This window comes from Coturnix japonica, chromosome 28 (assembly GCF_054131305.1).
Source record: "Coturnix japonica strain WE chromosome 28, WE-NBRP24, whole genome shotgun sequence".
Lineage (NCBI taxonomy): Eukaryota > Metazoa > Chordata > Aves > Galliformes > Phasianidae > Coturnix > Coturnix japonica.
In genome coordinates this window covers 5,782,574-5,800,550 of record NC_140690.1, presented here as the reverse complement: position 1 = coordinate 5,800,550, position 17,977 = coordinate 5,782,574, and the positions used below count along the sequence as shown (strand labels likewise).

The 17,977-nt window shown below is 35.1% G+C and overlaps 1 protein-coding gene across 2 annotated transcripts in view; it reads right to left on the bottom strand.

Annotated features, from left to right (window-relative positions):
* LOC146756181 (rho GTPase-activating protein 32-like) overlaps window positions 1–17,977 on the bottom strand; it is a 331,712-nt gene that overhangs the window by 251,602 nt on the left and 62,133 nt on the right. The window lies entirely within an intron of this gene.

Here is a 17,977-nt window from a genome sequence, read left to right as displayed (position 1 = left end):
CAGGAATGGACTGATAAGGAGGAAATGGGCTATGTGAGAAGAATGGATAAAGGATAAAATGGGATTTGGTACAGACAGAAATACAATATGCTGAAAAGATCTGCCTGGAGAAAACGCAGACCACAGGACAAATCAGGTTAGAAGAGACCTCAGATGATCTCTAACCTCTATAAAGCAGGGTCAAGCCCCAACATCAGAGCAGGTTACTCGTATTGTTTTATACATATAATTCTTGAACATCTTCAATGCTGGAGACTACAGAATCTCTTTGGCAAACTGTTCCAATGCTCAACTGTTCAGATCACAAGAAAGAGTTCCTCTTTTTTAAAAACAAAAAACGTTTGACCTTTATGTGTCCATTAGCAGACAGATCAGAAACCCCTTGCAACAACCACAGTGCTACAAACAAAAGGAGACAGTACACCAAGGAAGACAAGAGCCATTTGTGAGGTTACCTCCAGCTTTCATATTGACCAATATTAGCTGCCAGACTGAACCACTGTTAATATTTTCATCTCTTTTAAGAAAATCAAGAATCCACATAATGTTAGAAAACAAAAACAAACCCTACACTAAAACAGACAGAGAAAAGCAAACCATTCTAAAGTTAGGCTATGATATACAAGATCATATGCCAAACTTCAGTTTGTTTGTGTTCATGACTTACAACCACTTTCTGCTGAGAATTTGCTCTATCAAGTAGTGTGATTGTTTTCCTTATACGTTTTAAACTCTGTGGAAATAAACAGGAGGCACTAATTTTGGAGCATCTCATGCATGTGTGTGTGTGTGTATATATATATATATATATATATATATATATATATATATATATATCTGATATCTAAAGTATATCTGTTTTCCAAATTCTAGTGACATGTTTACCCGTTGTTTCTGAAATAATTAGCAACTATAAAAATGAGCATATGTGGCCATTAAGATAAATATATCGAATTGATATGCTGATGTCTTCACAAAGAAATCCGGGTATAAGAGAGTAAAGCTAAGGAATGAAATTGCAATTTCAACTAGAAATATTTGAGGTAAGAAAATGGGAATAATTCAATTTTAAACATTTTTGCAGAGTATTAGTTTGTGAAGAAAAGTATTGTCACAGCAATAGAAAGGTTATTTTTGATAATCTAATTTTGATGAAACCCATGTTCATGTATATGTAATAAACAATGTATCGGACCTCCCTAGACAGTAAAAGCAATGTAATGCATGCAGCAGTAACGTAAAACTCAATCTATCCCTTTCTTTTTTTGAAATATATTTACTACATAACAGGCCTCCTTTCCTGGACTTGTAACCCTGTTATTGCAACTGTTAGTTGGCTATACACTGACTTATGTCAGCACTGAAATTTGGCACCATGCTTCATTAGCTAGTCAACAAAGCAATTCAAGAACGTTATTAAATCAGAGGACATTCTTAGCAATCTCCTTTTCCCATTCTTATTTCACTGTGTGATTTTTTTTTCACCACCCTATTTCTCAGGAGAGAGGAAAATGCTTCGTATCCTACTTTTAAAATTATCCCCTGCAGCATTACCAATACCAGCACTTTTACACACCATCCTCTCCCATCCACAAATTCTAATAATGAGCCACAGAATCTAATTTAAATTTTGCTTAATGTAATAGTTTGTAAATGAACATTATTACTCATGAAACAATTATTCTACTTTCCTATACTTAATTATTTTCAGGTCACTTTTTTGGTATGGTTTTGTTCTGAGTAGAATTATTTCCTGCTCTATTCAATGTTACCACATATAGCATTTCCCATCAGCAAATAAACTGCTCAGCAATGGATCAGATCTAGCAAGCAGCACAGTGTCTTGTTTCAGAATCATAGTTTTTAAACCAGAAATTTAGATTTCCTTCTGATGAAGCCAATAGCAGCTTGCCATCAACACAAGATTCATATTGCCATACTGAACAAAACAAAACACAGGCTGCCACTTGATTAGTACTGTCAATAGAAGGGTACTAAAACTTGACTTTTTAATTTATTTATTTTTTTTAAATTAACAAGTATCTACATCTTCTTCTTCTGACAGCCTGAATACACCAGCCACCTTCTTTCAGAAGCTACCTGTCTCTGCACTGCCCTGGAGCACAAGGTTTGGGGCCAGCTCCTCACCTCAGCAGCGTTCCTGTGCTTATTCGTACCCCATGGACAAAAAGCCCAATTCAGTCTGTCACTGAGCCAATCCTGAAAGCTGTGCTTTAAAATGCAAAATCTTCACTACAACTTCAGCATCACAAAATATCCTGGAATTACTAAACTGACAAAATATGAACTAGCAGACAACAGCAGCAAATAGAACACACCAAAAAAAATCAGCTTGCATTTTCTTTTTAGAAACATTTTTAATCCTTAGTTGGCATCTTAATTTGATATGTAGGAATGGAATTTTAATGAACAGGATTTTATACAACAGGAATTAATTTTAAAAGAAGGCCATCTATTTTCTTTATGCCCCACTTTCCAATTACATCTTATTAAACAGCGCTACATTTTAAACAATAAGATGTACAAACACACAGATTGCAAACAGCAGGACCCCCTAAATAACAGAAACCACAGCTTAAAAAGTGGTGAAATCCTTTCTACAATGTACTGAGCAGCTCACACATAACTAGAAATGCATGCATTTACTCTTTTAAACCATAATATTTCCACACACCAGGTGTCTCCACAAGTATTTATAAAGACATTCAACACGTTAGCACATCAGAACATCATGAGTTCCTCAGCAAAGGTCTTTCAAAGGGAATCAAGATGCTAAGATTTGCATGGTAGCATTTAAACTTGCCTTAGAAACCATGGAAAAGTTTTCACTAACATTCACTGTATCAGTGATACTCCTAACTATCAGGTAACCTGGAAGCAGTATAATTCAGCAGGCCAGCCACCCCTTTATACATGAGATATGGAAAGGTATATAAGGTATAAATGCAATTGATTATTAGAAGGGAATTGAATTCAACAACACCACCCATTGCATTAAGAACTCCACATACACATTGTACACATGCACACTGCAAGCAAGATATTATTAAACAAGAGATGGCTATTCTGTGTATTTCTCTGTTCCTCTCATTAATGCAAGAAATCTAATCTGAGCTACTGCCTCCCAAACCATTAACTTATGTCACCATTCTATGATCTCCAGATCTAATTTATACTTCATAAAGAGTCAGAACCCACATTCACACCTGAGTAAATACAGTGATATGTAGCACAATCTTAACTATGATACCTGTATGGCAGTTAATATATATATTAATCAAAAGTGGTTTGTGCAATAGAAAGAAAACTGTTATGATAGAACAGATAGCTAATAGTTTCACTTGAAAAACAGCTTGTGAACTCCAATCTCACATTAATATAGTTCTCTGAACTGTAAATAAAATATTTATAATGCTACAAATTAAAATAATTTGAATTGCGTTTCCAAGTTGCCGTCTCAGTTTAATTTTTTATTGGCCTTCTCTTTTAAGCTGTCTTATGAGGTTTTCCTTCCACAATGCAACTAGAACATGCATATTTTGCAGTTCTGTTTCTATCTTGACAAATCTGTTATTTTACTTACGTAGAAATGACAAGATTTATCCCATACGTTATGAGTACAAACTTACTTACACTGGTTTTAAGTGGATCTCTCCTGAATCTCAAGCGCTTCTATTGCTATCAATGCTAAAATTAGAGTTTTAGAAAGCTAACTTGGCAGTTCAGATGTTGTAGTTGCTTTGTGGTAATCTTTGTATATACATGAAATGGATTAAAGCTAAAGGGCAATGTAAGACCCAGTCAGCCTTAATGCAAGGAACAGTGTTGTTGCAAAAAGTGAAAATTAAACCAGAATGTTTGAGTACAAGGTGAGAAATGTGAAGCTCCCCTTGTGTTTTCTCATCATCTTCAACTTCCTTGCTAAAAACGTATCAAATCTATCGGTTATGAATATCAAACACTATCAAAATGCATGAGATTAAAACATCAAGGCTCACAGCTTTAAGAAACTGGAATTCTCTTTCCTGAACAACTTGTGAATTTTCCATTATGCTACTCTACTTTCTAGATGAGAGGAATACAAAAAAGAGATTCAAGGTCTACAATCCCATACAAGAAAGCAGATTACAAAAGAGCAAACAAAGGCTAACACAATGAAAACATTTGTACTGCTCCTTTTATTTATTCCCTACACTAACTGTACAGGCTTTCAGAATCCTGTAGCTGCTTACTTTTCTTTCCCAGATTGCAGGCTTATTCCATGAGACTCAAGCTGAAATACATTTTTAATTCATATACCCCAATGTTAGCCTCATTACAAGAAAAACAGTGTCCTCAGTGACGTCCAGAGACAGCTGCAGCCTACTATTTACATGTTAGATGAATTTCTAATATAAAAGGATTTACTTATAAACAGAGTATGAAAGAAACATAAGCAACACATAATGTACATCTACTAAGTATCTATATCACAAAGACTGCTCTGAAATTAATGCCTCCTCTATCACATGATGTTGGCCCACAATATCAAAGGTGGATGTTGGTGGGATGGCAGCAGAGGTTGAACCTTCCCACCAATATCCTGTTACGTTTTGTTGCCATGCAGCAAACAGCACCAGAGGGACACTGACAAAAATGGTATCTGACATAGAAGTACAGATGAAACAAACATGCATCACCTAATTCCCTTATGCAGAAAATATGGCACCCATTGACATATAGTACCACAATACATCTAGCTTTAGTATCAGTTTCAACCATGACATAAGCTTAGCTTCTTTTGAATATACATAGATATCAGAGAGTTACAAATGTTCGGTGTTACTGAAAGGAGCTCTGGACTAGATTGCACAGTACAACCCAAACTTGCTTCCAATCACTTTTTGAAAATAATAATCATCCAAATCAGTGCTAAAGAAAGTAATGTAGCTTAGAAGACATTCCCAAACCTTAAATGGCCAATTGCCATCACATCCAACATCCACAGACACCACTTCTACAACATTGCCTATCTATCAAATACTGTTTAAAAACACAGATTTTGTGTGCCTATGAAAAAAATCTTTAAGTATACTGATTTAAAATAACTACTAAACTGTCTGCCAGATGTCAGCATAATATTTGTATGTGAGCAGCAAAAAAATTCTGAACACATAGCTGACAAAAATTTCCATAAGGCTGTAACCTTCTGAGATTCTGTGCTATAATAACAGTTACATATGGTGAACATATGCCCACAGAAATTCTGGTGGTGATAACTTTCTCTCTCATTGTACAATTAAAGCCTCCAAAAAGTATTTAAGGGTTTTCAAATGGAATGAACAAATGACTGTGGATTTTGCCATTTTCATTGCATTACTTACAAGAGAGCTCGAGTTTAAGCAGAAAAACACTAAAAACTCAACCACAGTCTGAAGAGATCTTTCCAGACCTTATTTTCGGTCTTACATTCTAAAGAACATCCCGCTAACTACAGCATGTGCTATGGGAATCCTGCACTCTGAACAACGCACAGCATGACGTGGCAAAGAGTTATGATGGAGTATCAGGCTGACGGACAGACTCCCATTGGCAGGCAGAGATTACTGCAGAACAGCACTCCACAAAGGTCCCTCTCCCATCACATATGTTACGCAGTATTTGCACTTCATTTTGTTTATCGCTAGAGTGGAGTAATTTGAAACAAAGAGAGTCTGCTCTGGAAAAGGTGACATTTATGTTTCAGACAGGTAAAAGCACATCTACACAAGTGGGAATTTCTAGAGTGGTCACTCGAAAAGCTTCTGCTGATCAGGATGGTTGAGCTCAAGGAAAACATGCCTGTATGTGAGTATGGATTATTCACAGAAAGCTCCGTCTAAGAAAGAGCTATTAAACAACGTGCATTTCTGACATTCAGTCAGTAAGACATCTAACGTTTTATCTCTGGAAATGTTCCCATAATGTGTGCATAATCAAATAAATCTGGTGAACAAAATTTTAAACTGTATCCTTTGAAAGTCTGATCAGCTACTGAAAAAGCTCAAAAGGAAAACTTCTCTGGCTCTGATTTGCTGTAAGATCACGTCTCTCTAGAGATACTCTATTTCCCTTAAGGTTCCACTCAGACCCTTTGTCAAGTAAATGGAACATTTCCTAAGATGTACTTCAGCATGAAGCTCGCCTACTTTCTCCGAAAGAAAATCAGAGACAGTGTATTTCCTGGACTCATTAAATGGGTAAACATATTAATTATGCAAAACAAAGAATATTCTTGGATTTTACCCTTGTTCTTAGAAGTTACTGCTCAGACTTTACAGAACAAGAAGCACTGGATTGAAACCCACATTTGAACTTCACAGACAATTTCCTTACATCTCTACTCGAGCAGTTAATGTCCCTTCTGGACTGGTTTTAGGGATGTCAGTGGGCTTTGGGTATCTACTGCATTCCCTCCAGTTTCCTTCCTATTCGTCGTTACCTTGATATTTTCTTAGGACCTGTATGGCTCTCACATAAGGAAGACTTAACAATAAATGCGTTAGATGAACTATCAGTTGCCCAATCTAATACTGAAACGCAGCAAAAGACAATGCCTTAAAATTGGGATGTGAACTCCTTCTGGAATCAGCACTGTTTAATATCTGACGTAGACCTAACACTCCTTTTGATTTACAGATGTGTTCTCTGAAGAATACAAGATAAAAATCACACACTATTCCAACATAACTTTGTAGAACACTGGAAATAGTGTGTTTCTGCACTATGAGCTGCATCTGTTGCTTGGCCATTTACAAATAATAAGTAATCACAACCATAAACATTTGTATTAAATTCATTTATCAACCCTGTTACTCTTCTGCTTTATTCAAAAGCCATTTATATGTGAGAAGAGCAGGCTCTTACTGAATCTATTTTCTTTTCCATCTGTAAGATCTTCAATGTATGTACAGATTAAGCCATTTTTAATTACAAACTAATAGCAAACTAATGGTATAATTTATGTGGCAATATAATTTGTCATATGAATGCTGTAGAAAATAATAATAGCTGCTAAGCAAGACATCCTAGAAAATTACTGTAATTCATATTTAGATAACTGAAAACTCATTGCACTATTCCAAATTAAGAATTTATAAGGAATACAGAGCAAATTACAATGCCATAGTAACCAGAAAAGCATATAACTCAGCAAAAGTGAATTGCTGGCCTGTTTAGTAAAAATATTTTAAGAGTCCATTAACCACTCTGCACTCCAACAGTACATGACTTCCTAAAGTATCTCCAGTCATTCTTGGGCTCTATGTCCCCAGTGGCAACACCTACATTGAGCTAGTGAAATAGCAGCAACAAGGACACCTCCCATCCTGTCAAGCCTCAAAATGAGGGGTGATAAAGCACCAGAAACATGAGCAACTGGCAACTTTATTCACTTTGCAGGAATAAACTGATGAATAATCACAAGGTACTCAGAATCACAGAGTACTGGTGCACTGCCAGATTCAGTGCTCTGTCAAGTAGGTAGAAATCAAAGAACACAGTTAAGATGTTCATCAGACTTAGCACTGAATCAGGCAGTACACCAATACGTTGTGATCCTTAATGCTGGTTCCTTGGTATTCTTGAAAACGTATTTAATTACTTAGCCAAAGTCTTACACGGGAAATGCTTGGCAGGTAGGACTGGAAAATGTTCTACGCTGCGTAAAATACAGCCTCCTTCAACTTTGAACACTTAGCAGGGAGTCCTTCCATATTGAAAGTTGTTGTTTCTAAGGTAAAATAAGAACATAAAAAGAGCATGCTATGTATTTGCTTCTAAAGGAGCAAAAAGTAAACACGATTTGAGTATTCAAGGAACTGCAAGGAAAAAAAGCGCACTTTCATTTGCAGTTCTTAAAACAGCAACACTATCATTTTCATTTTTGGAAAAGCCTCTGTTACTGCAAGAGATTTATGTAGTGCCATTGTGCTACAGTCTTTGTCATGAGAAGGATGTATCAGAATTATCATTCTCGGTAATTGACCTTTCTAGCATACAGCTATGTTTAGTTTCACTGTCACTTCCACCTAATCTTCATAGGTTACAAATTCTGTAAGCAAAGAAAAAAATGCAAATAGCAAACAAGTCAAATTACAGACCATTAATAAGGTCAAAGGAGTACAGTTTATTATCATCTTTCACAGGGTACATGAAACATTAGCACTGTGTTACTTCATCCTCATGACAATAATTGTAAAGAGACCTTCCTGTACAACTTATTCTCATTACAACTTCAAAGTTATGTTATGATTTGTTATTCTCTAGACCTCTTAGAATTTGTCTCTCTTTAAATGCCTTGATTGTTTTAAAATGTGGTGAGCTGCACATGAAATATTTCTCTGTAACTTGCCTCATTTATAACACTTCAGAATTTCACTGGAACAAAAACAGAGCAGAGGAAAGGATGTTGGTAGGAAGACTACAAGACCAGATGCCATTTTGTATACAAATGCATGAACACAGCGCACAAACTTTGTGGGTGAATGGCTGTTTATTATATTGGCTACTACTGCGAAGGTGCTTACCATGCAACTGAGTGACAAAATGAAATGAAGGCATTTGTCTAAAGCTGCTGGTCATCTAGGGATACTTAGCACAATGCCTGATAGGGGCACTGCTTTCAACACCTTCCACTGAAATGAATTGCTTGATATAAAACATCCAGACAACTAGCAAAGACTTCAGAACCGTTGTGCACTGCCTCTGCCTGAGCATCCAAGATACCAATCTCCTTGGTTTCTATCTCAGTGCTTGCTATTTTCTGCATATCTATCATGGAGATCATCCTAAATCTCGACAGTGTTTTGCACACAGAACGACCAAATCTAAAGGTGTTGCTATCACCATCTGTTTTATGAAGGGGACTCTCTGAGTTTTTTCTGCATCAAAATGTATTTGATGAATTCTATTTACAAACGTTTGTGATACGGGGCAGGATTTGTCATGTTCACCCAGCTCCAAGGCTTACAAAGTCAGGAAGCCTAGTACAGCCAAATCAGAGTTAATAAACAGAATACCCAAGTTATTCTTACATGAATTCCAGATCTGAATAAGTTCCAGCGTTTCAGAGATCAACAGATTTAGTTAATGGCAAACATTGACAAAACTTCTGTCAATTACAATGAGATAATGAACACAGCCATCGAATATCTACTACATCTCACTTCCCATGCAATACATACATGAAGTGTTAAATGCCTGGTGCCAAAATAGTAAATGATGTGATTCAGAATATTAGACAAGCACAAGAATTACGTTCAACATTGTGGAAAACCCTGTGGCTAAGACTTCTAATTGAAAAGTTGTCAGCACTGTTGCAATAGGAAGCAAAGTTCCTCACTGTAACTTAAGGTGTCCAGTTCCAACTGTACATTTCTGAGTGGTTCACATATTTCCAAAAGCCAGTTGAGCAAGAGGAGCAAAGTTATGGGCTTTCATCATTATCCTCTCCCAACATCTCAAATGTTCAATTTAATCTATGAAACATGCATTTGTATGCTCCTTTATCTCATTTTACATGATGGGGTAAAAGCAGAAGAAAGCCACAGACACTGCTCAACAAAAAGTATCAACTACTTCACATTTTTACATGATTTTCAGTCAAAATTACAGCTTATGCCATTCTCTGCTACTGTAGTAATTAAGTACTCAGACCAGTAAACAGCTCAGTTGGAATGATTTTATGACAAATCACCAAAAACCTATCAACCACAAAAATCCAGCCCTGCAAAAATCCCTCAAGCTCAGGAAGCTCAATCACTGTGAAATAAACAGCAACTTAGGTGATGGCAGCATTCACTCACTCTCAACTCTGCATAAATCTGATGACAGGCAGCTTTCCTCCATTAACTTCCACGTACAAAACAACAACAACAAAAAACCAAACAAAACAAAACAAAGAGCACAGTAGTTTTAGAAGCCTAATGGACAAGAAGATGCACAGCATATTTAAAAAAGCCAATGTGGAAACCATGTCTGCTAGTTCAGTGACCATTAGATTGATTGGTAGAAAGGAAAGAAAGCCAAATAGATTAATAAAGACTAAAATCAATGAACATAGCCATCACTCCATGTACAGGACACACTTAGTAATCAAAATAGCTTTATTTTCAGATCGTTCCCTGCTACAGAAAGTGCTAAAGATAGAATATGTGCAGTACTGAAATGATGTAGGTGGGGCTCACGGATTTAGGGTAACACTTTGAGGTTAGGATGAAGGGTTTGAAATCCCTTGTTTCCAACTTCATCTGATTAAATAAGCTTTGTTTTAACCAAGAGTGATGCGGGACGTAAATCAGAACTCTGTGCGTATAATGTGTGTATTCATGTTTAACACATTTAAAACACAGTAATTGCAAATAAATTCATACCAGGATATTTAATTGATTATTTTTTTTTTTCTTTTTAAAGAAGGAAACAGAGGGGAGAGAAACCAAAGTGATTATTTTCCTGTACATTGAATGTAAAATATATAAAGTGGCATATTTAAACAATTAGAAACCTTAACAGTCAACAGTATTGAGCTACCAAATCTCCAGTTTATTTTCTCTGCACTTTTCATGTAGAACTAGCATATTCATTAGAATGAGATCATCTCGCTTCATCCAATAAAGCCAATGTTATCTGAGGGCTGGATGGCATCCAAATTTCATTTCAATATGTCACTTCAGAATTATAAATGAGAAATCAATATTTTTTTAATACTTTCCCATTCTAATGTATTGCAGTGGAAATAAGCCAGCATAGCCTACAAGAAATATGCAGATAAAAAAGGTTACATTTTGAACACAGTGAAATGCTTTATTTTCATGAAACTTGAAGCAATAGGTCATGGTAAGCATTGAAAATTCACAAGGAGTTTGAAAAATTAATGTCATTTTGAAGTTAAAACAAGAAGTAACTGGTCAGCAACTCAACTCCAGTTGAAACGAAGTTCATTAGCTCTGAGCGAGACAAAACGTGTAGAATAAACTCCAAAGAATTCAAGAGGCTCAAATAGAATGTATATGCTTAAATACCAACACCATTTAAGCATCAACACTGTTTTTAGAACACAACAAATGCACCACTAGCTGAACAAGTTAACAAAGTAATTAAAAAAATAAATCTTTAACAATTAAACAGGGGAAATATATATATATATACACATATATATACACACACACATATATATACATATATATATACACACACATATATACACATATATATACACACACATATACACACATATATATATACACACACATATACACACACACACATATATATATATATATATATATATTTTTTTTCCCTCAGCCTTCCTACACGTAACTAGCTTAATTAAAGCCCTAGCACACTGTCCTGAAGAGAGGTGGGCTCAACAAAACTCAGGAGTTTCTCTGAATCAATATCTCTGTAGAAGAAGAAAGTTTGGGCTTCTTTCTTTAGTTAGTTTGATATTTAACACTGAATACCAACATTGAAAAATGACATAAAATAGTAAGAAAATACTCTGTCTTACTGAATGGTGAAGACAGTTGAGCAGAATTAAATGAGATACTGAAATGCAACGCATATTTCAGACATATCTGAAGCAGTAAGCGTACATTATAATATTTCAATTGTTATTTATGTTCATATTTTATTATGAATACAAAATCAGTAACAAGTTGCAAGTGGGTTACCTCATATTCTAAAGTTATTGCAGCTACTTCAAAACACTGTTGAGAACAGTACTTGCAGATACTTATTAAAAACAAAATGTAATTCAAAATGAGGAGTTCTTATGAACTTGCATTCATTTCCCAACTTCATAAAGGCAATTCAGTTCTCATTTAACATGACCTAAAAATAGTCAAGTCCATTAAAATCAGTGGTGTTAATCTTGCGTAAGATGAAAACTAACTCCTATTGATTTCACTGAAGTTACCTTACACATTCACCTAATCAGAGGGTAAACAAAATCAGGTATATTTATCTTGAATCAGCCAAAGGAAAAAAAACAAAAACAAACAAAACAAAAAAAAACCATAAATCCACAGAAAATCTCATGCCTCAAATCTCAAGAACTTCCCAGTGTGAACTGAAGCTCAAGACTTGCATTTTTTTATTGTAAACTTACAAAAACTTAAAATTATTTCATTTGTTACAGAGCAGAATGGAAAATGGATGTCTTTGGTTTGGTTTCTGAATGGTCAAAACTAATCAATATCATCTTCACTGAAAATCTGCCAGCAAGCATGATTGCCTTGAACTTCAGGGAACACATACAAGCCTGATTAACACAGAGCTTAAAACATTCACCTGTTTTTTACATTGGTAAGAAAAAGTGTTGGTATTTTTCTTTCATTTCTGTGGAGATTTTATACTTTAAAGTACAGTGCAATTCCTGTGAAGAAGGATAAAAATAATAATGCTGTTTTACACCCTCCCTTTTAATTATATTATACTCCATTGTTATGAAAATTTGGACTTATTTAAAGCAGTGTGTACTTGAGTATTAGCAGTAATTTCCATTTTGGAATAACCCCCAATTACGAAACACTGCTGCAATGGTGTAGGCTGATCCAAGACATCCTCTGGTTACAAAGACAGTGACTTGTACAGTATATTTAGAGAGAAATAGACACAGATACAGTGTGCTGCAACACCAACTCTATAAGAAATAAAGAGGTTACTTTCTGAAGCAGTGATACATGGTAAATAACCTGTTATTTTAACAACAACATGCAATTACTCAATGTTTTAAAAGGTAGCTTTTAGATGCTTCTGTCTTCATAAACTTCTTAACTATAGCTAATAGTAAAATATTGATTTTGAATAATTTAAACAGCAATAAAATTGGCTTTTCACAACAGTCAGAGACATTTTATATTTAATGTTCATTTAAAGAAACATAGTGCCTTCCTACCTTTTGAATTTCAAGGCCATTAAAGTAATTGCAGGTCATTAAGGTAAACTTCTTTGAATAATCAAGATATTTAATCTAATTGATATACCATCCAAAACAGTGGACAAGAATGATTGCAACATCAGGCATGGATTTTTGAGAGGTTCATCAGATGCATTTTCAGATGTGCTTACTGGCATATCCTTGGAAGAGACAACATACACAGTTCAACAGGTGGGAACGTGGAATTGTGCTCCACTGAGAAAAACCTAAATAAATAACCTTCAGAAGACAGGAAATAGAGAAAATGGAAGGAGGGGGAAGAGGAGGCAAGGGGATGAGTATCACTGAAACGGTCACACTATGAATCAAGCTCTGACTTTTCATCAGTGAATGCAATTAAATACAACCCATCACACACCAGACCAGACGGCTCTAATTTATTTGCAAATGCTAAAATATCCATAAGCACTTTAACTTTTAACAGCTGTTACATATAAACTGTCATCACTGATTTCCATTATCAATTATGGTCACCTCAAACTCTGGATATCAAATAAATTAAAATCAAATACACACCTTTAGGTACCTGAGTTCAATAACTTCGGCTTGAGCAATTTAGCACTTCACATAACTATTGTATTACTCAATATAGTTGTTACTTATTTAAAATCCATACCACATAGCTAAGTTTCTCCCGCAGTCTTACAGCCTACTATTCCAAATTCCTAGGCTAAAATTCATTTCAGAGACCTGCCCATATGAAATACATTTTCCCCATCAACACACTCTAACTCAAACAATAGCATTAAGAAGATATAACCGTGACTTCTTTTTCCACAAAATAATCATTATAGAGCATACTAACATCAGTAGGAGGAGGCAAAACAATAAATTACAGCACTGAAATATAAACAGCATGTTAGGCATTTTCCAACAGCAATTTGTACTTGAGTAGAGATAAGCCATTACTGTTTGTGGTGCATCATGGATCACGAACCAGCAACTGCACACATTTTAAATGACGAAATTGTATGGCTTTAAAGAAAAAAAGTTCTTCTGGGAAGCATTTCACAACTCATCCACCTACTAAACAGCAATTACTTCTGTGGGACAGTTTCTATGCCAGATGTAGGGCTGTTTTGTGTTCCCGAGGCACGTAAAACCAATAGGCACATTCTCAATAAAGACACAAATCACACATTATGATAGTACTAAATAGAACATTTCAACTGCATAGGTATTACCAAACACCGTAGCCAGAGCTTTACAGAACTCCTAGATGAGTTCTGAGTAGTGACTAATAAACTAAGGAATGCAAGCATACAATTTGAGAGCACAAACTCAAAATTAATTCGATTCCTTACTAGAAATATACTTTACCTACTATAAGACACAGAACAGTCGCAAACTTACAAATAAAAAAGCCAATAGCTCCTTACAGAAGCTACATACGATTTCATTAAAAAATAAAATAAAATGATTCCATGCTAAATTTAACTTGGGGAAAAAAAGCATCAAAGCTTACATTGGAAGGAAACAGGTTACAAGAGCTTTGTAGAATACCAATACAAGGCTTCTCACTTTAAATAGGGATTATATTTACAATCTTCTGTTAGACAAAGGTAGCATAAGAATCCATATTTGCTGGCAAAGAGCAGACTAAGGACTGAAATCATAATAATAAAAACAATTCAACAAAACACTGTATAGGAATGTATAAATGGGCAAGCTGAGAAATCAGGGTATTGGGAAACCAAGTGCAACAAAGAATCATCTAATAACAGGAGCTGTTAAACTCCTGTTCTGAAAGGGCATATCACTGGGGACACTATCCTGCTTGAACATTTCTGCTTGAGTTAAAGCACGTTATGCGTGATAGCTAAACCACAGTTACATAAACAAGCTACTTTCTACACTAAGCTAGATTTTGGTTTTGAAGTAATCTCTATATGGGTGAAACACTTTATTCATAGAAAGCAAATAGCTCTCTGTAATTACTATTCACAGCCGTGACTTAAGAGGACCTAACTGCTGCTCTTTGAAGATCCTGATAGCAAATCATGATGACTGTTGTCCCATATGAACCATGTCATAATGTAAGCCACATGTTTCTAGTTTAAGCACAGAGTTGTAATGATAAAAATTAAAAACTATGTTTCGTACATTTACTCTCAACAAGCAGGACCGTTGTTCTACCTACTGCTCTTTCTCATTAAGATGAGAAAGAGCTTAGCCCTAAGAGCTCCCTGAGACTGACAAAAGCCACAGGCCCGGAGAGAGATCAAGTGAGCTACTTTATTACTTGTACACATGCTCTCAATTTGAGTATCTCCTTCAATAATACTTGAAAACACTTCAAACTGCAACCACAATAAAATGGATGCCACTTGACAGAGTCAAACACAGAGCAAGTCTGTAACATCATACTGCTCCTCCTTTCCCACTTAGTAGCAGAATCCTCTGATTCTGATTAACTGAACAGCTTAATTAAAATAAAATTAGCACTCTTTGCCTTCCCTGCTGTCCTCCCTACTGTGAAAACCTACTGGTATTCCAACTTCTAATTACCAAATTGACTTATTTAAAAATGTGTTCTTTGAACTTCCATTTATCATTTTTTTGTTCTCCTGACAGTTTCACATTTTGCCACTTCAACAAACATCACCCTTTCAACCACACTAAATATATAACTAAAAAGACCACTCATGAGCTCCAAGCCATCTATCTCATGATAAGGCCGTGAAGGAAACAAATTTAAAAACAACCAGGTCCAAACCAAACTTTACTTAAAAGAGATATAAGTAAATTATCAAGAAAACCCGCTACGTGCTCTGCCAAGATTTAAAATAAACAAATACTAACCTTAGAGGTGCTTTTTGAGATAAAGAATTCTATTCACAGGAAGCTGTAGTGAAAGTAAGGATATTCAGATAATTGTTGTAAACACGTATGATTAATTCCACTTCTGTTTGCAAAATCTCAACAGATTTTAATAGGTCTTACATTGGAACCATTTACCACACACTATTAACATATAATCTCTACTCATATTAACTAGCATTGTTTTGTGCAAACTTTGCAGAAAGCCTCTAAGACAAATGTATTTATAACCAAAAGAATACTGTAAGGAACAGCTGTTTCTTCAGCATTCTTCATTGGTTAGAAGGCCTGAATCCATTATCTGCTATGTAAAACAGTAGAATGCACATACATATTGTTGAAGTACTCCAGTATTTCAGGGAAAAAATAAAATCATTTCATCACTGCAGACATACTTCTCAATGTAAGTATTTTCAGTTTTACAATGAAAAAGAGTAATGTGCATGATCTATTAACTTTCCTTTTGAGGGATATTCCATACTTCATTTTCACTTTTCAATTCAATTTCTTGTTATTTATACCATTAACATATGCTACATACCGCTGCAACTGCATCAACACAGATTGAGAGTCTGAAATCATAGAGGCAAACAAAAAATCCTTTTTATGCATCTCAGATATCTAATTTAATTAGTAACTCAATTGCACAAACAACATACAATATTATCTTATAATTATGTATTATAATACCTAATATTAAATACGTAGTATTGTATGTTGTTCATACAGTTTAGTTAGTAATTAAATTGTGATGGAGAACACATGGATTCCACAACCCATGCAATGTTATTGTTTTTGATACGTGTACAGTAGATGGCAGATCTCCATGAAAGAAGCAACAAAAAACTATAGCAGTAGTTGCAGGGAAGATGTTATAGCAATTCCACTGTTTTTCCTTTCTGTTTAAGAGAGGTGCCAAGGAGACTTTAAGTAAACTAGAAATTAGTGATGGAATTGCTGCACAGCTCTTCAGATATTACTGCTCAGAGAATCCTAGCGCCAGTCATTGTAGAGATGAGGGTCTGCCACTTGCCACCAGGCAAAAAGGTTTCATTAACTCACCCAAAGGATTCATTCTTTATCGTGTTTTTGACATTTACAGAACATTTTTCATTTTCCATTACCTCAAGGAAAAACAAGAGGGGAAAGAATAAAGGATCTTTCATTTGCCAAACCATCATTTAAAGCGACTGAGCTGGTTTCATTAACGTTTATAATTTTGGTAATTTTTTATTTAGTACAGTATTATAATCAGTAGCAATTTTTAGGATTTTTTGGTTTATTTAGGAAACCATTAGGAAGCAACTTCCTCTATGTTTCATGTTATATAAACACACTCAGAAAAGGAAAACACTCATCCTTTCTTACATCAGTCCTGGCATTTCTTTTCAGCATCTGCAGGGCTAACACCTTTGCAAGTGTAAATACATTACAGTAACATCAGTTGACAGCATGATATGGATACTATACATATGACACATTAAAATGAAGTGAAAGACTGGCTTGAGATAAGTAACTTAAAAAATGCTAGCAATTTTGTTATGCAAAGTGCTAACAAAAAAAAATTAAGTGACAGTGCACCAAATCAGGATACGATACATGGAATCAGGAGCAAAAGTTACTGGGGAGTTCCATCAGATCTAAAACAGGACAAAATAAAAATACAGGCTTATGTCAAGGATGAACAAGGCTTATAATGATTTAGAAGTTGTTATGAAATTGGGTTGCTGTGGAGGAAAACAAGAAACCAAAACAAAACCCTCCTTTAAAAATTGATTTACTAAGTAAATGCCTTAATTCTTATTTTTTAAGCTTACACTGCCACCTTCTGGTTATGTAAGCTATTTCATCCAGAACCTGCCAAAATTCTACTGGTCATCTTTAAGGCTAAAACTGACCAAGTCTTAGCAGTATGCACAACTCTTAATAGATTATATGAAGAGATTTGTAGTCCTTATACAAGAACTACTCTTTTAAAGGAAAGATCAAACTTAATGAGTGAGATCTTCTGAAACATAATCAAATTTGAGTAGGTTTTAAACACAGATGAAAATAAAAGGTAGGTTAAGAACACTAATATTTACAAGAACACCTTCTTACAAAGCAAATATTGTGTCACCAGGCTTTCCAAACCAGTTTTGAAAAGGCAAGAATTGGATGTGAAAGAGGGGAGTATTT